The following is a 20,931-nucleotide window of genomic DNA, read 5'->3' as shown; positions in this document are numbered from 1 at the left end:
AGTTTCTCCAGAAGTGCTAAGAAATTAAATTGTTAAATATGTTAATGGATTTGATTGGGGCTAAAGAAGAGCATAACTGTTGAGAACTTACTGCTTGAGATAGTAGCATCTTAGGCTGTTTACTCGGCATTGCCCCTTCTGAAGTCTCTGTAGGTTGGGGCCTAGACATACTTTCTACAAACGCATCACAAGGAGATTCATAAAAGTAACGCCGTGAGAGGTGCAAGCACAGAGGTAATGCCCGCCTATGAGAATGCTTACAGTCAGAGAGTTTGAGGACTTTTTTCCTCCTAGGAAGTAGTAGATTTCTGTTTTAGGAACAGGAGGGGGGTTGAGATTGAGACATTCATTTCATAGCACCCTTGGCTAAATAGAAAGCTTTTATATCAAATACTTCTTTGGAGTAACATAATAGAGACAGTAGTTTCCAGGGGTTTTTTGGAGTGTGGCAGCTTAGGAGACACATGAGAGATGTCAACAATGGGAAGAAAAGTGGGACTGTACATAGGCCTTTTTAATTAACAAATCAGGGCAGTTTTGAGGGGACTAGAATTTAAATGACTCAGAAATCCCGTTTTCTGATTTTTTGCAAAACTTTTCGAAATGTCTTACAGATGTACTAAGGGATATCCTCCTTGTTCTTGTCATTTTATGAGTATTGTACTGCTTTTTTTTTAAACCAGTGTTGATGGTGGAAACGTAAATCAACTGTACTTCAATTAATAAAAAAGGTAAATAATACATTAGTGTGGTTTAAAAGAAATAAATTCATGAATGTCTTTGCTCAAGCTTGCAGAAGCTGCTTGAAGAGCTTATTAAAATAAACCAAACTAAATTACAAACAAAAGGAAAAAAAACATTGGCCTGTTGGAGAGGGTTGGACAGACAGTACTGTGGTGGTTTCTCAGTGGCTCTGTGCTATGTCCCAAACAGATACGGTAGCAGTTTGGGTCATCTGGGAGGAAAGTACTTCGGAGTTCTGAAATGTAACCAAACAGGGACATTAAGGACAGGTGGCCAGGGTAAGGGGTGGGAGTGGGCAAAAATAATATAAGGAAAGTCGTATTACTGTAAAAGAGTGGCTGTACAAAACATTCAGCACATGAGGTCTCGTGTATCTAATTTTTCTGGTTCTGGTTTTTATTCCTTTGAGCACCTCAAAATTTAACATTAGCCATTTAGGAGAAGATACTTTAGAAATGCATAGTATTTCCTTATTTACTAAACTGACTTGGGCTAAAATTCACTCAGTGTCCATGAGATCATTTAAGATAATGATCTGTTTGTCTCTCCACTAAGTCACTGTAAACCATAGACCCCTCACTACCAAGCTCTAGCTTAACTACTAGACTTGCCTTTTTCTGTCTGTTCACTGGATGTTACTTTTCGTGTATCTGTGTGTATGTTTAAAAATTTTTTTTAATTTAAATAACAGTCCATTTTCTCCTTACTGATTTTCTGCACTTTACCTGCCGTGGGTTTGGAGTTGGGAACACAAAGGTTAAAAAAGGAATAGGCCCTATGCTCTAAGGTCTCACAGTTTAGGGAAGGAAAGAGACATGTGGACAAGTAATTACAGTACAATATATGCTTTAGAATAGAAAATTGTATTAGAAGGGCTGGACAGACATTTTATAGAAGCAAACAGTTCATTTTGTGAGATGAGGAAAGCTGCTGTACTGTTTGATTTGAGCCTCAAGGGCTCATGGAGATTTCATCAGAGAGGAGAAAAGGCATTCTAAAGAGAGACGTGCTTAGGTTGAAGACAGAAAATATTATATAGTATGTTTCTAATTCCTCTTATTTTACATGCACTTTTAGTAAGATCTGTGTGAGAATCTGACAGACTCTTATCAGTAAAGTGAGTAATCTTCAGAGCACAGAACTGGGGATATTTATTTTGAGCCTTCAGAGAAAAACTTTCTTATTCTTTGTCTCATTTTCATTTCTTGCTTGTGTTCTGAATTAGAGAGTTTTGTTTACTGTTGCTGCATAATATACCAGCCGAAACTTGGTGGCATTCTGCTCACAAATGTTGTGATCAAGTTGGGAAAAGGCATGATGGACAGAGTTTATCTACTGCGTGGTGTCCTGTGTCTCAGCTTGGAAGACTCAGATCCAGGACTGAGTCAATGGCTCAGTCAGCACTGGAATCAGTTGAAGGCTTGCTCGCTTACATGCCTGGTGTTTGATGTAGGCTGTTAGCTGGGACCTCAGCTAAGTTATAGGCTAGAACACCTACTTATGGCCTCTTTGCATCTGCTTGGGCTTCCTAACAGCATGGCGGCTGGGGTTCAGAGAGCGAGTTCCAAGGAAGCTGTATCTCCTCTGATGACTTAACCTCAGAATTCACGTAGAGTCACTTAGGCTTTTAGTCACAAGCCTCCCCAGATCCCAGCTCTCCTTGGGAGGAATTTTTTTTTTTTTTTTAATTTATTTTTGACTGTGTTGGATCTTCGTTGCTGCGTGCAGGCTTTCTCTAGTTGTGGTGAGCTGGAGCTACTCTTTGTTGTGGTGTGCGGGCTTCTCACTGCGGTGGCTTCTTTCGTTGCGGAGCACGGGCTCTAGGCACGCAGGCTTCAGTAGATGTGGCTCGTGGGCTCTAGAGTGCAGGCTCAGTAGTTGTGGCTCACGGGCTTAGTTGTTCTACGGCATGTGGGATCTTCCTGGACCAGGGCCCGAACCCGTGTTCCCTGCATTGGCAGGAGGATTCTCAACCACTGCGCCACCAGGGAAGCCCGGGAGGTATGTTAAAAGTTGAATTAGAAGAAGAGCATGTGAGATGAGAAATGTGGTCATCTTTGGCAACCATCGTCTGTCACAGGCTAAGTTGAAGTGTTGCTGTCCTTTCCTTTAAAAGAAGAGGGGAAGGAGGATTTATTGTTTCCGAGATACATGAAGTGATTCAATATGAGATATGATGAGCAGCAGTTCTTTAGATCCACAAAAGGTATGGTTCCTAAACTATATCTGATGGGATTTTAGTTAGATGTTTAGAAGAACTTTCTGATAAAAATTTATGGAAATTTTTAAAAGCAGAGGAAATCTTGTATGATTTTAAAATAAGTTTAATAACGATTAAGTACATACTGCCTGTGGCTGGACCTGTCACCTTGAGCAAGTGATTTAATGTGTGTGAGTGCCAATTTCCGTTTTTGTTGAATGGGGATTATACTTGTTTGCCTCAAAGAGTGGTGAGGATCAAATAGAAGGTTTAATTATTAATGAAGCCAAAATGAATTAGGTGGTTTTAAAGAAATCTTCTGGTAAAGGATTCTCTGTTTATCACTAAGGAGGATTGCAGGGCATTAATTAATCTTTCTAAAATTTTTCTTTAAATCCTAGAATTATTTTTTTACCAAATAGAGAAAAAAAATTTGGCCTCTTTCTGTTATTTTCTTTGCTATTCATGTATTTACTGTGTAGAACTCTTGATTAAATGATAATGACATATATTTTTGGACTGTTTGTTTTACCAGAAACATTTCTAGGGAGTTAGCCCTGAAAGCTGCTCATGATATGGGTAATAATTAACACAGTTCTCTCTGAAAGCACCAGAATGGTGCTGCTTCAGCAGATCATTTTATAGATTAAGGCAGCTTTTTGTTAAAAGGTGTTGCCTTTCGTATGCTGGAAGCACTGATGACAGAGTTTTTAGTCTAAGTCTCTAGTCCAAATTTCAGAGTGCACAGTCTACCTCGCTTATCAAAATGGAAATTCCAAGGTCTCATTGTGATGTTCAAAAGTATGGGTGGGTGGGTGTCTGCTTTTTTAAAGAGACTCTTCAGATGACCCTGATAGATAAGGTGGGGAGCCAGACTTGAAGGTCCAGTTCTAGGTCCTGAGACAGGTGGGGAACCCTCCTTCCCAGTAGGAGTCTCAGTAACCTGAGAAGAAGTAGGGTGTTAGTGACAGTCAGTGTGGAGATGGCCAGACAAGACTATCCCTTGTCAGTCTGTGTGTACTATTTGAGCGCACTCTTACACATTAAGACGTTTCTCAGTAGCAGAAAGATAAGAAAACCACATGCTGAAGTAACTAATGACATTTTATGTAGCACCAGCCACAGACTTGTCTTTTGAAAAAGGCATTTCAGTTTTAAGGATAAAATAAAATCTTCCATGGTCTTGAAAGAAAGGTTGTAAAATCTTTCTTAGAGAATCCACTAAAAATGTGTGGAATGTTCTGTTGGAGGTTGTTAATATTACGTGCCGGCAAACTCAGGAGCTCCTTGAATGCAGGAGGTTTACTTATTTATTTCATTCTGTGAGGTCAGTTGGGACCAGCACTTAAGAGCCACACTGCCTGGATTGTGGTCTACCCTCATCACTTGAACAAGCGCGACCTTGTGCCCCAGTTTCCTTAAATGTCCACTGTTGTTGTTATGATTACTCTGAGTCTCCTTCAGTGATCGGTATTTGACTGTGATCGGTGTTTGATAGATCTTGATTAGTTATTTGGGATTGTGGTTCAGAGTAGATGATTTTAAATGCAAATTGAGGATGATTCAAGGAACTATTTAGGAAGTTAATCCTGAAGACTAGAACCACCTAGGTATTCAAGATTATTTGTGGTCAAGTTTTTTTAACCATCTTTCTTTATTAATTAATGCATGTTCCAGAAATGCAAAGGGTCACACAGCACTCTGTATTATAGAGTCTGTAAGGGTACGTTATAAACTGTCTTGTAATTATCAACTGTTTAGAGTAAATGGGCTACTACTCTGATTACGGAATGATTATTATTATTGATATGATCACAAAGCATTTTAGCCCCTAGTAGTTCTAATTCAGTGGTTCTCTACAGGCGGGGGTGGGGAGAGAGAACAAAGACTAGTTGAATGTTGGTCTGCCAACTTTCTTGTCCTTGTTAAATCCATGTGGTTCCAAGCTGGTAGTGCTATTTTATGCAGGAGATTGAGAGGAGGGTGATTTAAATCAAGAGAGTTAAAGCTCCTTATGTTTTGGAGAAATTTGGGGCAGTATTTCTAAAACTACTCAGAGGTGGTAGAACATTTAAATTATATCGAAAATATCAGAAATATAAAATACATAAAATTCACATTTCACTGACATGGGAGATTGAATGTTTGCTTGACATATCTAAGTGCTGGTCTTAGAAGTAAGTGGACAATGGTATTCTCTGCAAAGGGATAACTTAGATTTCTCAGGAATATCTAATGGGAGCTCAATATTGGAATCACTTGACTGGTTTTGATTACAATTTAAAACTCCTTTTCTTTTGAGAAAATTACTACGTAAGACTTGAATGTCACTTTTGACCAGTTCATCCTGTGGCTTCAAATACAGTAGTTTTATCAGGAAAAAAAGAAGCTCTTGCTAAGAATGGTTGGACATAATTCACTAAAATCAGGTGTTTGTTTTTCTTGGAGCTTGAATATAATTCTGTAAGTAGATGCTGCAAAACCACTTCAGTCACCAAGGAAAGCAAGTCTCTGTAGCCTCTCTCTACCTCGGTGGTCTCCATTTTACAGTTTCATTAAATCTGATCATTGGTAATAGTTTTGTTTTTCATAGGGATAAGCTGCCTCAGAATTTTTTCAAGATCTGGTCTGTTCCATGGATCAATTCACATGTTGTAAGTCATAATGGAGGATGCCTGTATTTAGTTGTGTTTGCCAACATTTACTACCCAAGTGGAGTACAGTGATTTACCCAGAGATGATGTAAAACTTTATATAGCTAAATTCCCTCATGGGGAATTTCCAGATCCACAGGGAGAGATGAAGTAGTTAGATATAGTTGCCAGTGAAGAACATTTAGAAGCTCTGTTCATGAAGTTCAAAGGAATAAACGCCTTCTCTTATTAGTAGAGTATGAGCAGAGCATTTGTGAACAGCATAAAGGAAAGTTCTAGGATGACTGTAGTCTACCTCTCCATGTAGAGTATAGCCATTTACAAATGTGTGGTTTGAAGGAGTCTAATTAAATATGCTTTATAAGTCTCAGTAACCCTGTTATGCTTTAGGCTGATATGTCATTTCACTTCTTGTCAAGCTTCTGACCACGTGTCTACGTTCAGTGAGTAGTTACAGGTTAACGGACTAAAACAGAAGGACAAGATAATGGCAGGTCTATCTCCTCCTTGGAGAGGATTTTTCCTTTTAGGTGTGATTGTTGCACACTCACATAGGAAATAGCACAACCTCTTTACTGCCTAGTCCTCGCTTCATTTCCCAGTAGCTTGGTGGCTTGGCAGGACTTTTCTGGAAGCAGACACCTGTGTGCACTATCATCTGATGCTCTGGGTACTCTGTTCAGTGTTTCCCTTTTCAGCTGATGCCACTGAATTGGATATGAAAATTTACTCTCCTTCTCCCATTTTCCTTAAGTTTTCATATTTGTTTTTAATCTTGAAATAGGAACATTTATTAGTAAGTCAAATGAGCTATTCAGTCAGAGCTGTGGAAACTGTGGAGTACCATCTGTGTAGTTTGTGATGTGCCATATCAACTCATACTTGAGCTTTTAGCAGGAAAAGTGATATAAAATCGCAAAGCATTATTATTAACACAGCTGATTCTACAGGGAATCAAGGTGAGAAAATGAGTCTCTGGGGGACACACTGCTTTTTTGAATCAGTTGTATTAACCCTTCTGGAGCATGTGATATCATTTAGTAATTGACTAAATTGGTGCAGTTGGTGCGCACCAATTTGCTAACTTGGTGTGTTGAGAAAGAAACTCGTCCATGCTTTGACTTGGCTCAGACTCCCTTTTACAGATACACTGTAATTTTCATTCAGAATAGATATGTGTTAACTTCCTTCCCTGTTTCGTATTCTCAAATTCATGAGCAACAATATCTAAGGAGCTGCACGTGTGTTCTAGATATTGTTGGTGGTCTTGGAGCGACAAATACTCGAACCTTCCCAACATGGAATATTTGTGTTCCCTGGTCTTCCTTGACTTTGATCACATCGGGACCAAGACCTCTTTCTTTGTTCCTTTCCTTACTTGTTGAAATCTTAAAAAAATGTGTATTTAAAATTTTTTTCCAGTTTTATTGAGATGTAATTGACACATGCTGTGGTATTAATTTAAGGTGTACAACATAATGATTTGATATATGCCTGTATTGCAAAATGATCACTATAATTAGTCTCATAAACGTCCATCACCACACATACTTGCAATTTTTTTTTTCTTGTGGTGAGAACTTTTAAGATTTATTCTCAGCAACTTTCAACTATATAGTAATGTGCTTTTTTGTTTTTTGGGTTTTTTTTTGCGGTACGCGGGCCTCTCACTGTTGTGGCCTCTCCCGTTGCGGAGCACAGGCTCCGGACACGCAGGCTCAGCGGCTGTGGCTCACTGGCCCTATAGTAATGTTAACTATAGTCAGTATGCTAGACATAACATCCCCAGAATTTATCTTATAACTGGAAGTTTGTATCTTTTGACCACCTTCACCCATTTCCCCCTGTGGCGGCACCCCTCCCTGCCCCTCCACCAGGAACCACCAGTCTGTTCTCTATTTCTATGAGTTCATTTTTTTTAGATTCTACATGTAAGTGAGATCATACAGTATTTGCCTTTGTCTGACTTATTGCACTTAGCATAATGCCCTCAGGGTCCATCATGTTGTTGTAAATGGCAGGAATTCCTTCTTTTTTATGACTTAATTATATATATATATCATATATATATGATATATATATATGTGATAATGGAATATATAATATTCCATTGGGTCTATCTATCTACCTACCTATCAGTTTGTCTCACATTTTAAAAATTCATTTACCCCGTCCATCGGCCCTTAGGTTGTTTGCACGTTTTGGCTTTTGTAAATAATGCTGCAATGAACGTGAGGGTGCAGATAATCTCTTTGAGATAGTGATTTCATTTCCTTCAGAAGTGGAATTGCTAGATCATATGGTAGTTCCGTTTTTAATTTTGGGGGGAAACTTCATGCTGTTTTCCGTAGTGGCTACACCAGTTGTGCACAAGGGTTGGTTCTCTTTTCTCCACGTTCATACCAACACTTGTTATCTCTTGTATTTTTGATGACAGCCATTCTAACAGGTGTGAAGTAACATCTCATTGTGGTTTTAATTTGCATTTCCCTGATGATTAGTGACGTTGAGCACCTTTTCATGTACCTTTTGGCCATTTGTATGTTTTCTTTGGAAAAATGTCTATTCAGTTCCTCTGCCCAGTTTTTAGTCAGATTGTTTTTCTGTTGAGTTATGAGTTCATTATATATTTGGATATTAATCCTTTATCAGATGTACGATTTGTAAATATTTTCTCCCATTTTGTAGGTTGCCTTTTCATTTTGTTAGTGGTTTCCTTTGCCGTGCAAAAAAATGTATTTTAAATGTAAGCCTCACCGTATGCTTTTACAGCCCTTTATTCTAGCCAGTTAACTTATTATTTCAACCCAGTTACAAACTTGAAAGTTTCTTGTTTGTGAAAGTGCTCTACGCAGATAGAGCTACTCATGTCAGGTGGGCTTCTTTATGGCTTACGTGACATTGACTCTAAGACCCCTTTACCAGTATCTTGGCCCATTGATGATTTTCTCCCTTCCTGCTCTTCATCAGTACTTACTAGCCAGACCACACATTTGGCTACTGATAGCTTATCTCATGTTCTAATGTTTTGGTATGTATTTAGGTCTTGTGTCTTTAATGAAATAATAAACTCCTTCATCTTTAGCAGCTTGGGATAATGGAAAGTGAAACGAATTTGGATATAGATGTTTTGGGACCACTTCTGGCTCCTCTTCCCATAGTTGGAGGCATAGGCAGATTCTTAGTTTTCAGAAACATTCCCATGTAACTCACCTAATTCACAGGATTTTGTGAAGACCAAATGAGAAAATATAGATTAAATGCTTTACAGCCTGTAAAATGCCATTACGTATATTATTTGTTGTGGTTATGGTCACATTTAAATATAGCCATGAGATCTTAAACGGTATGATATTTGGACCAGCTGTTGACTCTAAACGAGAGCTTCAGAGGTTGAGAAATGTCAAGTAAACTGTGTTATATTTTAAAAATCATCTAGCTTTGATCCCTGTACTGCATACTTCATTACTCAGCTTCAGTTTTTCATTTCTGCTATTACCTCTATAAGCTTGAATAACTTAAACAATACTATTTTACATTTGGTAATTGTGTGATGTTGCAATAACAACCCCATTTCATCATCTATGAGGCTGAGGGAAAAGAAAATATGAAAATACTTTTCCATGATCAGTATTAGTGTCTCTATAGCACCAACTTGGTACCTTTGTAGGGTTCTCCATTATCACAGGCTCCTAGGATACTTTCAGTGAGAGAGATTAGCAGTACTACCTTCAGTTTAACAAATGAACAGTTTGAAACAGTGGAAGCTTGTTATTTATAATTAGGATTATGATTCAGGATCCCATGGTGGATTAAATAAAGTACATTGAAATACCCCCATTGTTCATGTGCTGTCTTTCTGTGCAGCTTCCTGAAATTAATTCTTTTTGGTAGGTCTTTTACAGTTAAAAAATTTACTGTGGAAAAGTTTAAACCTATGTAAAAGTGGACAGAATAATAATATATAGTGATCTCCTATGAACCAACTCCTCTATTACCTTTACCTCTCCCCTCCCCCATCTTGAAGCAAATCCCAGATCATATCGTTCCATCCTATAAAGCAGTTTTATAAAGAACAGAATTTCATGTGTTAATATATGAATTAACCAATGCTGACTGAAGGAACAAAATCTTGGGCTCTTCAGTTTTCTAAATATTTTGCTTCGTGGTGGAATAATCATAGAACATTGCTGTCAGGCTCACAGAGTGAACCCCTTGCTACTAAAGGAGTGCCAATAGCAGACGTGTAGTCCAGGGAAGGTGGACGTTAGATTAATAATCACGCTGCAGTTTAAGCTCTAGATGGCAGGAACCTTGTCTTTTTTGCCCAGCACAGTGCCTGGCACATTGTAGATGGTAATGAATTTGTTGAGTGAATGAAAAAAATTAGTTTGAAAGTGGAATTCTTGTGAAAATAAGTCTTATTTGCGTTGTGTCGTTTGGAACTTAAAGTGTGTGTGTGTATTGGGGGGGCACTTGGGGGAGGAGTTGAAGAGGAGAGCAGAGAATGAATTAGAATTTGTCTTGAGGGACAGAGAGAATTAAACTTGTTCTAAAACTGATTCCTAGTGGAACCTAGTAGGATCTCATTTTAGTAAGTTACGTGAAGTGTATAGGTAAATGGTAAGTAATTCATGTGACTTTACTAAAGAAACTGAGACCGAAAGATAATTTTAAAGCTTTTACATATGTAATGAGTTATGGCTCAGTTTAGGCTGCACTTGACTCACGGCATTACTGATACTTTTCATTTTTTTCCCTCATGTTAAGAACCTGCTTGACATTTGTTTCCTATCTTATGTATAGAAGGCACAAACTGTATGGTGAGTACTCATGTTTGCATATTCAAAACAGAACTAATCCAACTGCCTTTTTTTGAACCTTGGTGAGTTATATGCAAACTTCATAATTACTGACACTTTTATATCCTTCGATGGGGAATTTAATGTGAGAAGACAGCATTTCAATCTGTAACCAGCAGTTGGTCATCATTCAAGTTTTAGTTGATGTGCAAGCTAATAACTAAAGCATCACAGGGAAATAATTGATAGAATGAAAAGTTGCTCAGAGTATTATGTAGAGGATAAAGACAAATTACTCTGTTTTGTTGCTGATTTTAATACGTAACTTTTAAACATTTTTAGTTGGCATGAAGAAGACGTTTTTCCTTGGGGTTCATTTTTCCCAGTGACTGTCCCCAATAAAGTAAAATTGTGGCGGAAACATAAAATACCAGTGATAACATGAACTACAGCTATATAGAGGATAGGCGGTCTGATGACTCCATCAAGCAATAATGCTTTTGTCCAGACCCATTCGTAGAAAAGGGATACTTCTGCTAGGGCTTTAGAAAGGTTGAGTGAAAGCACTTGACAAGTCTTTTTTAGGGATTTTGAGAACTTTGATTCTCCTGTCGTAGGCTGTACCTGTTGAATAAACATTTCTAAACATAGGATTTCTCCTGTACTCATCAAATTAAGTATTATAGTGAAAGACGATAGATTTCCTAGATAGGCGATGGGGATAATGCTTTGAGTTTATGCAAATCTTAGGAACCAGAAAATTGTTCCTAAAACTATTTTCTTTCGTTCTTTTTTTTTTTTTTTTGCGGTATGCGGGCCTCCCACTGCTGTGGCCTCTCCCGTTGCGGAGCACAGGCTCCGGACGTGCAGGCTCAGCGGCCATGGCTCACGGGCTCAGCCGCTCCGCGGCATGTGGGACCTTCCCGGACCGGAGCACGAACCCGTGTCCCCTGCATCAGCAGGTGGACTCTCAACCACTGCGCCACCAGGGAAGCACCCTAAAACTATTTTTGATTTACCTAAGTCTTACATGCTATTGCATTTTAGCTAAAATAAGGAGGAATTACCATATAATAATTATCTTCTAAAATACTACTTAGAAAGAAATTTATTAAGGAAAGCCGCCTTCCATTTTCTACCCTTATTCTTCAATCTCGGGTCCTCATGAGACGAAGGTCACTCACATAGAGGTTAAGGGCAGAGTCTGAGGACCCAGCTCTGCCACCTGGGAGCTATGTGGGGTCATAGTAATGTGTCTGCCATCTGCTTCTCTTATTGAGAAGACTAAATGGGGCACTAACAACTGCGCCTAGTACAGAGTTAGGGTTAATAGATGTTCACTATTATTGTTGTTGTTGTTGTTGTTATTATAAGTCATCGTCATCAGGTTGCTCTTTGCAGTGTTGATTGAATAACAGTTTCTTCATCTTATGTTGTCATTTTTTAGCATAGGAGGTAAAGAGCTGGGACTTTGGAACCAGAATAACTTGCATTCTCATATGCTTTTATTTTACTGGGAAAATAAAAGTTGACCTTGGGAAAGCTTTTTAAATTAGTTGAGTCTCCATTTCCTCATTTTTGAAGTAATAATAACCTCCTTAGGATTATGTAAGAAATCAGTGAAATTATTTTTTGTGTTACCAGATCCCTTTGAGAGTCTACTGAAAGCTTTGAACTCTCTCCCTTGAAAAGATGGACTTCTTCCAGCCCCCTCCCCATTTCATTTTGCATGCAGTTGATACTTCAGCCAACTATGCAGAGACATGCATTGATCTGCTACATTATAATGGCGTTGGGTAGGTGTTCAAAAATGCTGGTGTCCCTTCTCATTTTTACACATGATTCTGTTTCTCTCAACTTAGAGCCAGATTTCCCTGTCATATTTTCAACAATTGATATATAAAATATTTAAGAATGTTTGACGGTCTGCATATTTAATCATTGCTAAGTAATTATTTAGATCTTATTTAGAATTAGTTTGTGGTTATTTTATTCAAGGCTGTTGATAAAGGGTGTAAGCAGTATCTGTTAAGGCTGTTGTTACTGACCCAAATCTTCCAGGAAATAGATAACCAGCGGTAGTCCATTTCACTTGATCTCTTGTGGTTCTCAGTTGGGTCAGAATTTTTGCTTCCTACCCAAACCCCAGCTATGATTTTGGCTCTGATAATTAGGCCAATATCAGCGAAATGAGAGTCAGACTTATAATTGTTAGTTTAGAGATTGGAGCACTATCAGACTTGTGATTTCCTTGGAAAACAGAAGAATTAAAATTCTCTGCCTTTTGCCCATTTAATTTGGATTTATAAGCTCCAGTGGTAGCAGCTGTCTCATCTTAGATTTTGTGCAAGAACTGTCACATTTTTGGTGTTCCGTTAATGTGTTTTTACTTTTTATCTATCTAAATTAATGATTCTGCCCATGAACTAATTTACATATTTCTACTTGCAGTACTGTGGAAATGGGAAACATTCTTTGCAATTCACTGCCTGGAATTTTAGACTAAAAATTTTAGTTCATCAGGCAATAGCATGAAAGATAGTTTTATTTGAAAATAATGTGGTAAAGGGTTTTTGTTTTTTTAAAGCTGTTCAACCTACTTCGATTAGAAAGATGGCTCAAATTGCCAAACAGATCAAAGATAAGCAAAATGTTAAGAGATTTTTTTTTTTTTTTTGAAGATGTTAGGGGTAGGAGTTTATTAATTAATTTATTTATTTTTGCTGTGTTGGGTCTTCGTTTCTGTGTGAGGGCTTTCTCTAGTTGGGGCAAGCAGGGCCCACTCTTCATCGCGATGCGCGGGCCCCTCACTATCGCGGCCTCTCTTGTTGCGGAGCACAGGCTCCAGACATGCAGGCTCAGTAGTTGTGGCTCATGGGCCTAGTTGCTCCACGGCATGTGGGATCCTCCCAGACCAGGGCTCGAACCCGTGTCCCCTGCATTAGCAGGCAGATTCTCAACCAGTGTACCACCAGGGAAGCCCCAAATGTTAAGAGATTTTAATCCTTTTTAGTGGATACTACTAATAAATGTAACACACTAGGTATTTAATTTTTACTTATTTATGCCTAATTAAATTAACTATATGAGACTATTCCTTTTTAAATTAAGTTATGTCAAAGAAATGTGTTAAAATTGTAGGAGATTTCTAATATGTGGGAAATAAGGTTTTCTTTTAAAAAGATATTTTGAAAAATGTTCATGTAATCAGGACTTTAAGAGTACATGTTATTCACAATGTAAGAATTATTAGAGGTGCTTCCTTAATATTTTTGTTATGTCTTGGTATGGATTTTGACTCATTAGGGAGCTGGATTAACTAATAGGTCTTAAAAAAATACATAAAGCACTTTTTTGTTCTTTGTGTTGATCACAGTCTTGGTGTATAGAAGAAAACATTATATAAGCACATTTATTGCAGAAAAACCCATTATCATCATTTGTGGAAAATCAATATATATTTTTCAAAATTTAGATTGATGGTGACATGCCATCCATGTTAGCTGAGGCTTGGGGGATGCTCGGGGGTCAAGAGCAGGCCAGCTGAGCTTTTGCATCATCAGTGACTCTGAGATTGACTTTTTCTGGCAGCTCTTTCCCAGCCTGGGCCTCGAGTTCATTAACTGAAGATGAAAGATATACCTGAATAACATTTTGATGGGAAATAGTGTTAAATAAGTGCTGTGTTTATCTGTAGCACTGCTACCTTGGGCTAAGGCAAGTAGATTTTACCTGTGTCTATGAAAATTGAATTTCATTCATCTTTTTTTTATGGAAGTTTAGTGTAAAGTACCATCCATCCATAGAACTTTAAGATAACGTTGCGTTTGTATTTATTTCATAATCTAACAATTCAAAGGTGTTAAATCTATTCATGTCCTTCCTTCTTGCTTCTATATTAGGATTTTTCAAACTGTAGGTTAATGACCTATTAGTGGGTTATCACTTTAGTGGGTTATAACCAGAGTAAAAACAAAACTAGAGACTATAATAGAAAAATTTCAGAGTGCATTTGCACAAAGTACAGGTGAGTACAAAGGTAGGCGCTTGTGCACACATGCTCGTGTACGTGTGTGTGTGTGTGTGTGAATGTACTGAGTCACTGTGTAAAATATATTTTTACTGTGGGTTCTGCTCAGAAAGGTTAGAAATGTTAGATAATATTAGTTACTCTCCCTGAAGGAGACCAACTAATGGCCTATTTAAATTTTGAGGGTGTTTATTCCTAAAATAGGAAATGGTAGTGTGCCTTCTGATGAGTATTGGAAAACTGTCACTGCATTCTCTGTTTGGAAATACTTATTCTGCTCCTGCCCTGTTCCTGTTCATACACCCTCTTCACTATTGTTATGTTAATGAATGATGGTTGTTCAGACAGCGTACTTGAGGCCTGAGATATTTCATTGCTATAATTGAGTGGAAGGGTTTTGGTTTTCTTCCCAAATAAGTGAATGTGTAGAACATTCTCACCTTGAATTTCTTCTCCCAGGATTTTTCCTTAAGCTTTTGGTGACTCAATACTCGGCAGGTGATAAAGTGAAAGTGAAAAAAGCCAATGGGTATTAGTAGGCGAATTCATGCTTAATTCACTAGTGCTCCTTCATGAACACAGGAGAGTCTATGTTTCATGTATGTAATATGGTTTCATCTTCTATTAGTCAAAGGTTTGTTTATAGGATGGAATTAGATATACAATTGCCCTGAACAACTCGAGTTTGAACTGCACATGGCCATTTTTATGCGGATTTCAGTACTGCGGAGTCTGTGGTTGGTTGAATCTGTGGATGCGGAACCGCGGATCTCGAGGAACCCAGCGGTGTGCAGGGAGGGCTGACTGTAAGTTATACGTGGAATTTCTACTGTGGAGGATCTGCGCCCATAATCCCCGTGTCATTCAAGGGTCAACTGGATTGACATTTAATGCTGTTCTGTAAGGGCAGAGTTCCTCAGAGAGTACTGTGACCTTCAAGTAGTTTGACACTTGAGCAGGTTTGTGAACTGTCCTGGGTGTGTAAGAATCACTACTGTTAGTGATTCACCTTGATTTGCTGATCAGTCCCTAAGTCTGAATCAGTATCACAAAGTGTGGGCTGAGTACCAATAGCGCTGGCGCAATCACCTGTGATGATGTTTATGTTTAACAATACGATCTCCAACATCGAATTACTGCCCTTTATCTTCTAAATCTCATTATTTTTGCCTTCAGCATTAATTTCTAGCTATCCTAGGGGGGTTACTGAAATAGTATTTACTGGTGCTTCTGATTCCAAAGGACATACGATGAATTCATTTTGGATTTGCCGAAGCAGCTATCTCACCTGATGCCAGAGGCCAATTCCTAGCCAAGCAAAGGCTTTTCTTTTCTTTTCTTTTTCTTCTTTTTTTTTTTAATTTTTATTTTATAGTGGAGCATGTTGTGTTAGTTTCAGGTGTACAGCAAAGTGATTCAGTTATACATAAAGAAAAGGCTTTTCTTTAACTGATAATTTAAATGATGTAGAGTTGGGTAGTCATTCTCTAGGATAATATTTTCATCAGTGCTTCAGTTCAGCTAATAAATACATTTTATCTTTATTGATGAATATTTTAATTTTTCTTAGATATATAAAATATGGTCATTGTAACAATACAAACATTAGAGAAGTATATGAAGTGAAAAGCAAAAGTCTTTCCTTTATTCTTAGCACAACAATCCTCTCTCCTAAGGAGAGCTATAGTTTGTAGTTTATCATTTCGTACCTTTTTTTGCATTTACAGATCATATGTGAGATAAAGGGCGAAGAAATAGGATGACTGAGCATCAGTTCTTTTTTCCCCCATTTAAGTTATTGATGGGCTTATGTCCATTAGTTACCTATAACTTTTCCCTTAAAGTTGCCAATTTTGGAAAGTACAGATCACTAAAAAGAAAAAAATCTCTTGTACTCACCCTTTAGAGAGAATTCTTTTCCATGTTTTTTTTTTTTTTTTTTTGCGGTATGTGGCCTCTCACTGTTGTGGCCTCTCCCGTTGCGGAGCACAGGCTCCGGACGCGCAGGCTCAGCGGCCATGGCTCACGGGCCCAGCTGCTCCGTGACATGTGGGATCTTCCCGGACCGGGGCACGAACCCGTGTCCCCTGCATCAGCGGGCAGACTCTCAACCACTGTGCCACCAGGGAAGCCCCTACATGTTTTTATATATGCGTTGTTTCTTTTATGTACCTTTATTTATAGATTTGGTTGAACTAAAATGAGATTCTGTTTTTAATATTGTTTGCCAAGCTACTTTTTTCCCACTCAGCGGTGAGTAAAAAAATATATAAATTGACAGGCTGTGGAAATGAGAAGACCTAGGATAGCTAGAATTTATTTTGAAAATGAAGAACAACCTAGGAGGTCTTACACTACCTGATTCCAGGTTTTATTATAAGGACAGCATGGTGTTGGCATAATGACAGACATTTAGATCAATAGAACAGAATAGAACTTGCAAACATTCCCATACATATATGGTCAGTTGCTTTCTGATCAACAGTTGATGTTAAAACAATAAATATTTGTATGAGAAAGAATGAACTTTGTCCTCTTGACCTTTTCCTCATAATCTGCATAAAATTTCATTTGAAATGGCTCACAGGCCTAAATATAAAAGCTGAAACTATAAAAGCTTTAGAAGAAAACAGGACAAAATCATAACAACTTTGGGATAGGCGAGTATTTCTTAGAACACAAAAAGCACTAACTACAAAAGAAAAAAATTGATAAATTGGACTTCATCAAAATCAAAGCCATCTGCTCTTCTAAAGAAACTGTTAAGAAAATGAAAAGGCAAGCCACATACTGGAAGAAAATATTCATAATACAGAAGACTTGTGTCTAGAATATGTGAAGAACTCCAGTTATAACTTAACAATAAGAAACCAAATTTTTAAAATGTTCGAAAGATTTAGACAGATACTTCACAAAAAATAGATATGCAAATGGCCAATAAGCACATGGAAAGCTGCTCAATATAAATCATCAGGGAAATGCAAATTAAAACCACAATGAGATAGACTAACTCAATTAAAAACAACCGGACAATACGTACAGGGGAGAGTGTGAAGCAAATCTGATCTCTCATTCTTTGCTGGTGGGAGTGTCAGCTGCACTACCACTTTGGAAAACAGATTGGCAGTTTCTTAGAAAGTTTCTTGTGACGTTTATTTAATGTGTACTTACTGTATTACCATTTACCCAGGAGGAATGTAAACACATGTCCACAAAAAGATTTAGATGTGAGTGTTCTTAGGGGCTTTATTCATAACAGCCCCAAACTGGGAAAAACACAAATGTCTATCAACAGGGTAAATGGTTGAATAAATTGTAATATTCATACAATGGGATACTATTCAGCAATAAAAAAGTACAGAGTAGTGATAAACATAACCACCACATGGGTGGATCTCACAAAGGTTAATGCTGATTAAAAGAAGACAGTTGAGTACTGTATGTTTCCATTATATATTTAGAAAAGGAAAAACTAAGGTATAGTGATGGAAATCAGACAACAGGTTGACTGGGGTCAGGGTGAGGAATTGACTATACAGGGTCATGAAGGAACTTTCTGGAATGATGAAAACGTATACGTTAATTTTGGTAGCAATGCACGTTTACATGTTAAAGCTCAGCAAACTGTTCACACTTGTTTACGCATTTGTGCCTATTAGTACAGTTCATACAGTACAAGCTTTGGGACAGCCATGGTTTTGGATGCTTTCTTTAAATGATGGAGGTAGTGCCAATGAGAAGAGTGTGAATTCTGCTGTTCTCCCCCTTCCCCAGGACACAGACGCGGCATAGGCTAAATCATAAAATGCTTTAAAACGAGCATATGTAGTACTTGTGAAAAAGAGTAGGATTTGGAGGGTGGGGGGTTGGTTCTACTTGTGAATTGCTCCTCAGTTGCTTAGTTCTTCAGAGCCCCTAATTAATTCTTAACACTTAATAACACATATTAAAATACTAAATTCTAATTTCTGTATTAAATATAGTGTTCCTTTTCCTTCTTTTCCAGTAACTGAGAAAACTTTAGTAGTGGTTTTTATATGGGCAGATGACCTTGGAGCTCTTTTAGAGTGTTAGAATTTGGTTTCCAGAAAAGCTGTTTAAAATTCTGCTTGGAATTTTTTTTTTTTTTTTTTGTCTGTAGGGTTTCAAAATGAATGTACCCTTATGTCTGTCTTTTTTCTTCCTCTCGTTTTATTTTCCTTCCATTAACTCAGTAATCTAGCTCACTAATTTTTCCACTTTTCTTTGGCTTAATGGATTACATGACATAGAATAGTTGAGATAATTTTTAGCCCAGTACAATTTTCTTCCCAATGCCATAAAAAATATTACATGCATATACAATCTACATTTGTGAAAATTTATTATTTTTTTAATCTAATGGGTTTTGCTTGATAATTTAACATTAAAGGAATCTACTTTATTTTATTATCTAATAATGGACTTTTTAAAACTTAACAGTTTTTAGAATAGCTCACTCATGACGTCCTCTGATGTTGGCCCGAAGTGATAGGGAATTTCCTTTTCAGGGTTTTGAGGAAACCAATGAAGTGAATGTATTTTAAAAGCTGCAGTAGTCCTTATGTCCTCTTGGGACTGATGTATTTCCCCAAGTATAGTAGATTTGTGTTTATGTGGTTTAAAAAAACACATCAAAAAACCCAACTCTACAGATTAGTACTCATAGAATCAAGGTTTCTGTTGATAGCCATGATAATAAAATACCTTTTTATTAGAATATCAGGAATTTCTATAAATCACTTACCACCTTTTTAGTATCTTTATAAGTGAAATTTCTTTTTTGTATTTTTCCACAAAATCAAGGCTGTATATTTTGAACAAGAACTCCTAACCATTTGATGCCTCTAATTTTTTTTTTTAATTGAAGTATAGTTGATTTACAATGTTGTGTTAGTTTCTGGTGTATAGCAAAGTGATTCAGTTATACATATATATTCTTTTTCATTATATATTATTACAAGATATTGAATATAGTTCCCTATGCCATGCAGTAGGACCTTGTTGTTTATCTGTTTTCTATGTAGTAGTTTGTATCTGCTGATCCCAAACTCCTAATTTATCCCTCCCCCTCCTTTCCTCCTGGTAACCATAAGTTTGTTTTCTATGTCCGTGAGTCTGTTTCTGTTTTGTAAATAAGTTCCTTTCTATCATATTTTAGATTCCACGTACAAGCGATATCATATGATATTTGTCTTTCTCTGTCTGATTTCACTTAGTAAAGTAATCTCTAGGTCCATCTGTGTTGCTGCAAATGTGATGCCTCTGTTTTAAGTGTACGAGAATCCTATATTGGTCTATGCAATCCTTACCTTTAGTTTATATATTTTTTTATTATTGTGGTAAAAAACACATAAAATTTACCATCTTAACCATTTTTAAGTGTACAGTTTTTAGTATTGTCAAATATATTACATTGTTCTTCCCTTTTATTTTTAAGGTAACTTAATTTAAATGCACGTGTATCATTATTACCCTGCACACATTAATAAAGATCATGTGAGATTTTTGTTTAATTTTAAATCACTAGTCTAGAATTTTTAAATGTTGATCCCAACACTATTCTTGGTAAACTACAGTTTTTTTTTTTTTTTTTTTTTTACTATTGTCTTGCATTTTCTTTCTATCATGAGCTTCTAATTGTAGCCTCTGTTCCTTTAGGGTATTCCCCCCACTTTGTCATTCTCATTTTTTCTTTTTCTCGCCTCTTTACAATATTATTTCTTAGAAACAAAGAATAAGCAACACAAGTGGAGGAAGCAGATGTGTTCACCTTAAATCCATTATTTTCTGACACAAGTTTGGATTTTTTTTTTCCAGAAGAGTTGATCTTTTTGCATATGAAACATTCTCTTAGAATGTGTCCAAGTGTAGCTGTTGTGGCTGAGAACCACAGTCATAATTAAATGAAGGCATTTGGAAGAGCAGGGGTTAAGTAAGACCCAGTGTGCCGATTCTCCTACTGCCCCAGTCATTTTTTTAACTGCCAGAAATCTGTTGTGGAAAGGATGTAAACAAGCACACACACATATGTGTGAGTCTCATATACCAGGGTCTTTTGAAGTAGGATATGTATTTATGGAAATACAGTACGTTTTAATTTCATAGTTGCTACTGTTTAAAGTATAATTTCCACACGTAAGTAGGAAATAATTTCTAGAGAATTTCGTGAAAGAAAGTCTAAAATTTTCTGATGTAAAATTCACTTGTCTGTTTTCCTAGCTGTCACCTTTTCATTGTGTGTGTTTTAAAATATTCAATTCTGAAATATTCTGAAATAATTCTTATAATTCTGAGGGGAAAAAAGGTGAACGAGGGCTTCCCTCGTGGTGCAGTGGTTGAGAGTCCGCCCGCCGATGCAGAGGACATGGGTTCGTGCCCCGGTCCGGGAACATCCCACATGCCGCGGAGCGGCTGGGCCCGTGAGCCGTGGCCGCTGAGCCTGCGTGTCCGGAGCCTGTGCTCCGCAAAGGGGGAGGCCGC

General features: G+C 37.4%; 1 protein-coding gene across 4 annotated transcripts in view; it reads left to right on the top strand.

The window, feature by feature from the left end:
• NCOA2 (nuclear receptor coactivator 2) overlaps positions 1 to 20,931 on the top strand; it is a 271,533-nt gene that overhangs the window by 13,567 nt on the left and 237,035 nt on the right. The window lies entirely within an intron of this gene.

The sequence above is a fragment of the Phocoena sinus genome, chromosome 17 (genome assembly GCF_008692025.1).
Source record: "Phocoena sinus isolate mPhoSin1 chromosome 17, mPhoSin1.pri, whole genome shotgun sequence".
In the NCBI taxonomy this organism is placed as follows: Eukaryota; Metazoa; Chordata; class Mammalia; order Artiodactyla; family Phocoenidae; genus Phocoena; species Phocoena sinus.
This window is presented reverse-complemented; position numbering and strand designations above follow the sequence as displayed.